This window comes from Onychomys torridus, chromosome 19 (genome assembly GCF_903995425.1).
Source record: "Onychomys torridus chromosome 19, mOncTor1.1, whole genome shotgun sequence".
Taxonomy (NCBI): Eukaryota; Metazoa; Chordata; class Mammalia; order Rodentia; family Cricetidae; genus Onychomys; species Onychomys torridus.
The window spans coordinates 40,893,435-40,905,001 of NC_050461.1; the positions used below are offsets into that span (position 1 = coordinate 40,893,435).

Here is an 11,567-nt window from a genome sequence, read left to right on the forward strand (position 1 = left end):
ATTAATGAGTAAAATACTTAAGCATATATGTGGTGCTATGTATGGCAATATTAAAGTCATTGTAGAGGCTGATTGGCAAAAGGGAGGCAAGTCGGGTTTTTATTCTAGTTCAGTCATTGTTTACCTACCTGCATATGTTCTAACTGAGCCTCTCAGACCAGGTGTGTATAAGAAAGGCTGTGGGTCAAAGAGATAACACATGCATGATAATTTTATCATACATACATAAAAAAAAACGTTTATATTGTTTTCCTAGAGATAGAAGGTTGTGCTTAAGTGGACTTTTTAAAATATCTAATAGATAGGAAATAATTATACTTAATTTTAGTTGCTAACTTGATGGGATGTAGGATCATCATGGAAGCAAACCTCTGGACAGGTCCATGAGAGGTTTTCTAGACCGGATTACATGAGGTGGGAAGACCTACCCTAACTGTAGGCAGCACCATCCCATGGGCTACGGTTCTGGACTGGATACAAAGCGGAAAGAAAGCTGAGCACCAGCGCTCATTGCCCTTTGCTTACAGGCTGGGAGCTCAACTGGACAACTACCTCATGATTCTGCTACCAGGCCTGGCCTGCTATGATGGACTGACTGCCCCTCATACTCAACGGTTCCTTTTTCCATCACCTTTGTCCGTCGGGGTATTTTGTCACACTAAGGAGAAGAGTAATGGATATAACATATCAGGGAGAATGAGTATTTATTACTCTTTGTTTTGGTTCCTCCTTGATCCAGCTTCTCTATATATAGGTAGATGGGAGGAATGAGTAGAGCCTTACCTTTCATTTACAGACCGTACGTTATTTATGGCCATCTCTCCCAGTGGGAAAACTCAATTATGAGAGAGGGTACTCTATGAGAGGTGTTGCTAGGCATTCATCACCGTTGAAATCCCTGTCTTTACAAGTACCGGAGCCTTCCTTCCATCACAGGTTTAAAAGAGCCAACTGCACAGTGGACTTGGCCAAGCCATCAGAGTTTACCTTCTACAGATTCAGATAAATGACGACCTCTGTTTCCAAACAGAGTGAAGGGGCCTCCCTGGCTTCCTATGCATTCTGGAGAATGGGATGTTATTTGTCTAATCCAAACTGAAGTTTGGATGTACTCTTGTGGCTTCAGAAAACTGAAGAGGATTTCAAAGACTCAGTCTGTTCTCGACTGGGGGGGGAGGAGGGCTTTTTTTTTTTTTTTTTTTTTTTGCTAGAGCAAGAGAATTCAGAGAAGCAAAACTTTTGAGCCTTCTAGGAAAACAGCCACAAAGAAGCCATTAATACTAGTGCTTTTTCTAAATTCTGATTAAAAAGCAATGTCCACCAGCCTGCAATTTATTATTGTTTACTGTCTTTAGTTTCTCTTCCATTACTTTGGTTCCTCAGGTGGTAGGATGGAAAAGGGCAATGTTTCCATCGACCTCTTCATTAAAAGGAGGCTTCTCTTGGAGTTTTGACTGCTTTCAGAGAGTGGCTGTTTCCCTTACTTCGGTAGATCATTTCCCAATTGTATTGTCCTATGGAGTGGTGTCCGCCTCAAGGACTTCGAAAAAGTCCAACAGAGCTCCTTCTAGCCAGGTCTGAGGACTCATATCAGGAAAGTCCATTATTGTACTTCCTCTGTGTATTATTTCCCATTGTGGTTTTGTTTTGTTTTTTTCATCCTGTGATACAAATCTGGTCCTTATCTCTGGGACTAAGTCCTGGAAAGTGACTGGTTTTTGGCTCGCATATTTTCCTGATTTGTTTCCCATTTGGGGTTTGTTGCCATCTGAATTCTCCTTTCTTTTGTGGTACGTGAAAAACTGTTACTCATCTGGGCTCCAAACACTTCCTAGCCCAAATTTTCTTCAACGACTTCCCAAGTCTAGACTGTCTAGGTTTTGAAACTGGTTCTCATGTGAGTTTTTTTTGTTCCAAACTATAAGGACTTAGTAATGCCTACTGTTGGAGGGACTGTTGAAAGGCTGGGTAAGAAATATAAAAGACTTGATTGGAAAGAAGAGTAGACACAAGAAAATCATGCAAAAAATTACTATGTGTCAGTGTGTTTGAAAAACATTTTTTAAAGTGTTTCATCTCTGTATTTATGTAGAGTTTTATAGTCCAAAAATTGTTTTAAAGTTTAATTTTTAAAATCATAATGGAAGTGTGTGTGTGTATATGTGTGTGTGTGTGTGTGTGTGTGTGTGTGTGTGTGTGTGTACCACTTTTATGTACAAGTCTGGAGGGTTCAGTGCATTTATGTGGCCATGCAACAGATGTCATGAGATTTTTCAGAGACTGCAGACTTGTACCTGTTGGACCACTACTCTCCATTTTCCCTTCCCCTTCCTCCTATCATTTGTTTTTAAAGAAAACTTCCAATGGGCCAAGTGCAGAACCTTAATGATCACAGCTGACGTGCTCGATGGGGCACCTTTCTTGCTGCTGAGTTTTCTAGTTCAGCTCAGTCCTAAGAAGTTTAAATAAGCGGCACCTCATAAGGTTTGAAAATGTTCCCATGGAATATTTTGTTACATAGGTAGTATTATATTTTGTTTTCGAGGCATAAGCTTCATCCCATTACTCATTTGAGGCTCTTTTGATGAATTGTCTTAATGTAGGAGAGATATGTCCATGTCGGTAACAATGATAGCTAATCCTCATTTTTACTGTATCCAGTGCTGTTTTATTTATTTCTTGTTTGTTTGTTATTGGTGAAATTATTAAGACCACTCCATTTAGTTAAAAGGGAGGTTTATTTTGTGGGGTAACTTACAAATGAAGGGATAGGTTGTAGGGTCTGGCAAAGGTATGGCGCAGTCCAGCGGTGTTCTCTGGAGAACTCTGCTCGGTCTACCTCCAGCGTCCAGGGTCCCAGAACCAAGAGAGACCTCCTCTCCATCCTGGGTCTTCAGCTTCCTCCCTCTGCCCCGCCTTGTGGGCGTGACCATTACTGAAGCCTCAATGGGGCTTGGAACCTCCAGGCCAAGGCTGGGATGGCTGCCCACTACGGTTTGTTGTTTTGTGTGCCATGGCATGGATGTGGAGGTCAGAGGACAACTTGAGGAGTCACGTCTCTTCTACTGCAACATGACTGAACTCAGGTTGTCAGACGTAATGTCAAGGCACCTGCCTTTACCCACAGAGCCTTCTCATCAGTCCGGCAAGGCTGTTTGAAATGCTTATAATCTTCCCTTTTGTTCCATGAGATGTATAACAATTATAATCCCAATTTTGTCAATGAATGAGTAAGGAGGTACATAAAATTTAAAGATGTTGATCTCAGTTTCAGGGCTTGTTATCAAAAACACGTATTTGAACATTGTCTGGCTGGCTTGGATCTCTATTTCTTCTTTATTTCTGTACTGTGATGCCTTCCGGTTAATATTCATATCAAACTGATCATCTCAGTGGGATAAAATAAAAGGCATAGACAAATGTATTTGGGAGGCAATGGGAAGTGAGTAAAAATGTAATATTTAGGTGATCTGTGGTTTGTACCAGATACTTTATGTTTTAGTCACCTGGGATGATCTGTTCAGTAGGTCCTAAATATTCATTCCATGCCCAAGGACAAAGCCTCAGGACAGCATGGGAGCTTGCCTCACCTACTAATAAATCATAAGGTCTAGATGTAGAAACAGACTTGTTCATAAGAGGTAAGACTCTGTCTTACACAGAAGTGTTTTTGCAATGCAGAAGTCTATTAAGCATAAAAGAAGCTATAAGCTATTATATATAAATAATATTTATTTTGTAATTCTATGTAAATACTCTATAGAAGTCTATACTATACATAACAGATTTCTACATATAGAATGGCTTCATCACGGAACACTCAAGTCCTTTTAAGAATGTATATGTAGCTGGGCAGTGGTGGCGCACGCCTTTAATCCCAGCACTTGGGAGGCAGAGGCAGGCGGATCTTTGTGAGTTCGAGGCCAGCCTGGTCTACAGAGCAAGATCCAGGAAAGGCAAAAAGCTACTAGAGAAATCCTGTCTTGAAAAACCAAAAAAAAAAAAAAAACAGAAAAACAAAAACGAAAAAAAAAAAACCCAAAAAACAAAACAACAACAAAAAAAGAATGTATATGTGTGCACATAATATATAGCAGTGTTGTTCTATTGTATATATGTAGGATGAGATCATCCTAGGCTATATAATAAGAGAAATATATTTTTCTGGTTTGTGTCCTGTGTTGCAGCCTTTCTATCCTCAAGAGGAATAAAGAGATCCTGATATCACTGTAGAAATCAGAGACTCTGAAGCAATGGGAAGGGAAGTTGAGCAAAAGCATGATGTCAATATTACAGGGTGGCTTTGCTGTCAAACTTTAGTTATGATTTTAGCCACAGCAAAGCCCCGCTTGTATTTACTTACAAAAATAAAATGTTTATTTGGAGGGACCCTTTGTCCTGTTCCTGCAGACACAGACAGAACTGGATGCTTTTTATTTACCCACTTAGTCTAGGGTCTGGGCAGCTTTTGCCAGGGGAATCCTGTTCTCTACAAATGCTGTCTCTCTGCTGTGTAGAGAGAGCTTTGCAATATGCGAAAGAACATCTTCCTCATCTTGACGTCTCCTCTGGTGGGACATGTATAGAAAAGTGGTGAACATTGATTAAGAAATTCCTGTTCCGGTCTTCTAACTTAGACTGGTTATTCTTTGTACTACTTGGGCTGCATTTTAGTATGCTCTGTATATAACTGAATAAAACAAGCTCCAGGACATATGTACCTCCCTCCATAAAAGAATAGTCTAAGCTATTAAAATTTCACACTTCACAGTACAGATTAGATGCTTACTGAATGTGAGTGTCTTAATCTGGATAGCCTGGTGTGGCTGAAATCCCTTTATATCTAATCTTGCTTGCCTCGGACAGCTGGTTCTCAAGGAAATAAGACAGCTCACGTTGATGAAAGCTCAAACATCTCCAAAACATGCAAGGCCTGTCTGAGTCCTGACCCTGGCAGCAGCATCAGGAATTCAGGGGTATACTCTCTGCTAGCAGATGGCTCTGACAACGGGTTCGAGAAGGCTTATAGCCATTAAGAGCTGAGATCTTTTTCCAGTCATTTCTCTAGACAGCCTTCCTTGCTGGAGGTCAAAGCACAGTTATTCTAGGGATGTCGTCATCTTTATGACAAGCACAGGTCCCCTCTCTTTGGTTGTGAAGGAGCAAGAAGCAGAAAACGTGCATTTTCATTAAGCTTTTCACTAAGCTGAATGAAGCCAACAGCACCTATGCTGGCATTTATATTTCCCTTGGGCTTAGAGTCAGAGTGGAAGAGGAAAGGACAGCAGCAAAGGGGCTCACGTAACCCATGACTCTTGGCCTCTAATCACCTTCCTGAGATGGCTAATACTTCCGGGCCCCTTTGGAACAGAAGACTTACTCATTGTTTGAGTCCTGAGCCTCTGTCCCTTGTGAATGAAAAACGTAGGTGTTGAATTGGTCTACAGCAGTGGTTCCCAGACTTGCATCCTTTAGCAAACAGCTGTGAATTTTGGCTTCTTGGGTTGCCTTAGTCTTTTCGTCAGCTTTAGCGCCCGAATTTTAAAAATATTTACACCTACTTGTTCCATGAAAAGGTACAGTACGTGAAGCCATGAGAAAGGATCAGTTAATTTCTGATTCTGTCATCTTATGCCTCAGGGATTCCCAGTGTCTTGGTGGATACCATAAACTAGTGACTGGTACAGCTACGACTAGATGAGGTAGCAATGGAGGATGGACAAGTGACACAGTCAAACAATGTAGCAAAGACTGGTATAGTTCCAGTTTGTGGCCCTTGTCTAAAATCTCTTACACAGAAAGACTGGGCTAGGATTCCCATTATACAGGTTTCTTCTTTATGCCCGAGGTGGATTTAAAAAAAAAAATCATATTTATAATATTGATGTAAGTACTTTTATTTCTTTTTGCCATTAGAACTATATATAGCCAGACTTTTGACAGTTAAATTTCTGCTATTTTAGGATTTAAATATCAAATCTTAAATCTAATTCTAACGCCTTATCATTCCACAGATATGCACTAGACCATTTTTTGGCTCTTTCCAGATATATTCTGAAACTGATGGTCTCAAATAATTCTGTGTTGATAGCAAGTTTTTGTTTTTGTTTTCCGAGACAGGGTTTCTCTGTGTAGCTTTGTGCCTTTCCTGGATCTCGCTCTGTAGACCAGGCTGGCCTTGAACTCACAGAGATCCGCCTGCCTCTGCCTCCCGAGTGCTGGGATTAAAGGCATGTGCCGCCACCGCCACCACTGGGCAGCAATTTTTATTTCAAAGGAGTCCCTTTATAGTTTGCTTTTCCTCACTTTGAAACTCCTTTTCAATACTGAGATTTAATTAACCAGTACTTGAGATCAGCTGTGCCTTGAGGACCTGAGTCATGACTCCAGGACCTATAAAGGAATGCCATGTTCTGGGGAAGCAGAAATGAATCTCTGCAGCTCTCTAGCCAGCCTAGCCTAATTGTGAGCTCCAGGCCAATGTCTCGAAGAGGTTAGATGATGTTACTGAGAAAGACACCTGAGGTTATCCTCGGGCCTCTACAAACATATGCAAGAATGCATACACATACATTTTCAAAAGGCAATCAATTGCTTGGAGAATTAGGATGCGGTTCGGTGGGAACATTCAGGAGACATGAGGAGAATAAGCATTTGTAAATGGAAATTGAATACATTTACTTATTTAGGGGAGGAGGCATTCATGCCATGACATGCATGTGGAGGTCAGAGGACAACTTGTCAATTCCCTCCTCGCATCGTGTGGGTCTGTGGGATCAGGCAACCACATATGGTGCACAAATGCCTTTGCCAACTGGGCCATCTCACCAGCCCAAGGGAGCATTTTTACCTTAGCACTTTGTCATTTGAATTATGATATGGTCATACTGCCTAAAAATTACCTACTTACAGCTGATGTTTAAAAGCCATTCTGTCAGATACCTTGAAGGAGAACAAGAAGGCACAGCGTGCTCTTAGGAGCTGCATTCTGTGTAACCATCACTGCAGGGATGCGATGATGGTCTTTTTGTTAGGTGTGCCTGAGTTCAACCAGATCCTAGCAAATGTGACTTGGAAATGTGTTTAGCATCTCCAAGTCTCAAACCCTTGTTTATATGAGGGAAATAAAAGTAGTTGCTTTACCCCTCCTTCTGGAATACTGGATGGGGATTAAAACTGTTCTCTTAGTGACAAATGAAAGAGATGATTATGATCAGGTTTCTTTGGGGGAAGTTGGGACACTAATTTCCCAATCTCCAAGATCTCTCCATCTTCCTCTTTCTTAAGGCCTTTCTGAGTTGCAAACTAAGGCAGGAAGAGGGACCTGTTTACTTCTTCTTTCATATTTCTGCTCTGCAAGCATAGAGAGTCTTTCGCCTTTGCTGGAAGGAAATTCAATGTAAAAAAATCTTCTGGTTGGGCAAAGCTCTCTTCTGCTTCTGAATCATAACAGCTGAAGGAAACAGAATTAATTGATTAATAGGACTGAAAAATCCCAGGGGAATACAACCTCCAGGCCTAATGGGATACAGATACATAAAAGCTATGGTTGAGAATCCTTTCCTCCCTTGTTGAGTCTATGTTCCTGTTTTCTTTCCTTTTCTTTTCTTTTTAAACTTGAGCTCTTTTCTTGTAAAGACAAGGCAGTCACCAGCAACTCCAGCATCATAGTAGACCAGTTTGTCCAGCTCCAGAAGAAAGATAAAGCTTGTATTTCTTATTGTTCCAACCAATTTCCTGGGCTTGGATCTTACAGGTACAGCTTGAGTGAGTGTTCCTCTCTGGACCAATCACCAGAGTCCCATGAAGCCTCCTAGAGCCCGAGGATGTTAACCTCACAAACAATAGGCATTAAAGCATGGGAGCAGGGGGAATAATTTCCCAAATGGGAGAAAATAAAGGACTATTTCTAAAATAAATAAATAAATAAATAAATAATTCTTTAAAATTTTTTTAAAAAAAAAGATAACTATGCTAGACATGCCTTCCTTCTCTCGGCACCCCTTTTCTCCCTGGTCCAAATAAAAGACATTTAGATTCCTCAATAACTGCACTGTGCAGCATGGCATTTTGTGTATTACAAGGATAAAGTGTCAGGGTATCCACTAGGGTTGTGCAAATATGAACAACACACACACACACACACACACACACACACACACACACACACACACGAGTTTAGTTGTGAGCAAGGTACATATGGTTCATTCTAGAGCATGTATCAGTGATGGTTTTGTTCATTGAAAACCCTCTAGATTCCAGGTACCAGCCTGTGCACTTTACTTGGGGTAAGTGGTTGCCTCCAGATGAACCTAAAGGATAGCAGTTACCTTGCCATTTTGTAGGTCAACAGGCCTAAACACCATGAAATTTCTTGAAAGTACCTGAAGTGGTGAGAGAGCCCTGCACGGGGTGCTGTTTGGAGATGATTTCACCACAGAGCGATTAGGGAAGCCATCTAGTGTAGAAAGAAGAAACAGTAACTACAGGAAAGGTGCTGAAGAGAAGAAAGAGATACTTAGAAAATGTTAAGTAAAGCTTGACCTTGGCTTTGGTAGGGGGAGATGGAGGGGAGGAAGGGGAGGAGGGAGGGAAGAGAAACAGATATGGTTGGTGTGGCCAGTGGTAGAGGAGAGCTTCTGTTTCTGGGGAGATCAGCCCCTGCTGAGCTCTATGGAGGTTTGAGTTCGGGAGTGGCTTAATTGGATGAACAAGAAAATAGCCAGACCCCTGTGAGTTTTAGGTGGGGATGTTGGCTTTGTTACTCTACTTTACATTCTTAAGATGTTTTGGAAGGTTTTGTGACTGTGTTGTCAGATAGCACGGGTGGTTATTTCTTTAAATGGGCTAGCTACCTTCATCTTTGTGAAGGGTTCTTTCAGAAAGGAGGCCATTTTCCACCATTCTATTTCCCTTCACTGTTAGTGAAGAGGAGCCAAGCCAAGCCGGGTCTTATAGAACACTTCCAATATAGGACAAGCACTTTTCTGTGTTTCTGTCACAGGTTTACAGCAAGCACATTCATGACTCAGAACCAAGAAGATAACAAGGCACGCTTATTTGGGTCTCCTGTTTGCTCTTCTATTTTGTTCAGTCATTAAACGGTGTTAGAATCAAGAATCAGGACCCTCTTTCCTTGCCAAGAGAAAACACAAGTGGCTTGTTGACCACACGATGATTTTTCTCTCCCAGATACTTCCAGAGTACCAGGAAATCCTGGCCAAGTATCCACTGAAAGGAGCTGGTGGCATACACTCTGGCCTCACTTGAATGCAGGCTCCATGGCCGTCACTCCATGCCCAGAAGGACATCATAAATCATTTATAATTTATGAGGAGCCCAACCAGTCCTATGCTACACCCTGCTAGCTGCCGGTGTCTGTGCACACACTGTGGTCCCCCTTCTTTGCTTCATACAGAGCCTTTTTCATACGATCCATAGGACTAAGGTGGAAACTTTTTCCCCTTTAGCCAAAGCGTAGAGGCGAGAGGAGACAGAACACCCTTGTTCCTTGAGGCTCTGCAGTGAACCTCACTTGCTTTCTCCTCGACTGGAAAATGTAAAGGGATGGAAAACAAGACCAGTACCAGGACAAGGCTGTCCTCTCTTTAAATCCTATTTTCAACAAAATGTACATGTATTTTGAGTGACAGTAACCAGTGTATCACTGTTGAGGCACATAGCATTGAGCACAACAGTTTGGTGTTTGATGAGATGACTGGGGAAAGGGATGAGAGAGAGGGGACAAGCTCTTTCCTAGGGGCTTGTGGTGAGATGGCCCTTGATCAGAACAGGAAGGCCATGATGGAGTGCACCAAGCTGAGGAATGGTGTCCTGGGGAATGGTACCCTGATGAAGACTGGCTACTCTGTGGAGCAGTCTCTGGGGAGAAGGGTCACGTGTGGAGATCTATATCCAAGAGCCAGGAAAGAGTAGTTGGATGGGAGAAAGGACAATCCCAGGGTTGCTATAGAGACCCATCCTAGGGAACCGAGATATTATCCGGAGAGGTGAGCAGCCATTGGGTATTTTGAAAGACTGATCCTTTTAAAATACTTGAACACAGAGTAGAAGTGGGAAATCAGGAAAACCATGAGCACTGCTCTTTTTACTTCCTAGAGAGAACTAGAAGGTGTGCTGCTGTAATTGGGATCGAAATGTCAAAATACTAATTCACTCAGAGCAGAGAGTGACACAGAAATCATGTATTTGTTTGATCTTGCCATATGAATCGCTTGTACTTTTGCAACCAAGATAAAAGAGAACATTCATGGCCCATTTGTTCAGGAAACTGGTAATAGTGCTTTTCAAGGACGGACTTAGGAGCTGTATCCAATGACCTGTGCCCCTTGTCTCCTGACAATATTGTGGTTATGGTATAGCCATGGGCCATAACAACCCCTACACACATATATTTAATTTATGGTATAGATCAGTATGATCTTCAATCACAGAGTCGCTGGTGTGGTACTGGGAACCAGACCCCAGGTGACTTCAGTGGTCTCAGTTGCTCCTGACAACTGGGTTTGATTCATGTGCAGAAGTCACAGGGAGAGAGATCTAGGGGCTACCTGGGAAATTTCTCCTTAAAAATAAGGCACTTGGAAAGTTGAGGTAGGCCTCAGAAGCATATTTTTTGCCTCCGAAGGCTGAAAAGCAGGTGAGCAAGCATCAAGAACATTCCCATGATGCTCCTGTCCTATGTGGCATGTTGAACTAAAATGACCTCTCCTGTTCGTTCCAATGCAAAACCCCTCAGAGCCCATGAAAAGCATCCAGTGAACCTGCTCCACAAACACACAGACACTGTATAAACACAAGGCAAATATTTTAAAAGGAGAAGAATAAGATTCTTGTACTTCAGGGAGAGCAGGGTTGGAAATTTGTGCCCAACAACATACCTTCCATACCCAGCAGCCTGCAGTTTGTCCACACTGGTCCTCACACAGTTATCTACATTATGTGTTAAAAATGCTCTCAGCCAAAGACCAAGCAAACAGCTAATGGTATTTTTCCTATCAGTGCCCATTTATGAGGTAGAGAAAAAGAACAGAACTGTTGATTTGGATTGCTGGTAGGAGCCGGCACGGAGCTTCTCGGAATTCACAGGAAGAAACGGGAAGAATGTTGGGTACACAAGGATGAAAAAAGGGAGATTTGTTTAAGCCAAAGTTTAAGTTAGAATTAAACCAAGAAAAACTCAAAAGTCAGACTAAAGAGTGGACTGGAATCCCGCAGTAGAAGCAGAAGTGTGAGCGAGTTATGTTCTAGTCCCTCAGATGAAGAAGGAAAATTTTTAGTGAAGGATAAAAGGGTTTTTTTTCTTTTCTTTTTCTTTTTTTTATTATTATATTTGTGTTTTAATTTTACACATCAGCCATGGGTTCCCCTGTCCCCACTCCCGCCCTTACCCCCATCTTCCCCCTATCCCCTCCCCTCCATTCCCATCTCCTCCAGGGCCAAGACTCCCCTGGGGATTCATTTAAACTTGGTGGATTCAGTACAGGCAGGTCCAGTCCCCTCCTTCCAGGCTGAGCAAAGTGTCCCTGTGTAAGCCCCAGGTTCCA

General features: G+C 42.1%; 1 protein-coding gene across 1 annotated transcript in view; it reads left to right on the forward strand.

The window, feature by feature from the left end:
* Positions 1 to 11,567, forward strand: part of Phactr2 (phosphatase and actin regulator 2) — a 238,157-nt gene that overhangs the window by 185,801 nt on the left and 40,789 nt on the right. The gene's annotated exons all lie outside the window — the stretch shown is intronic.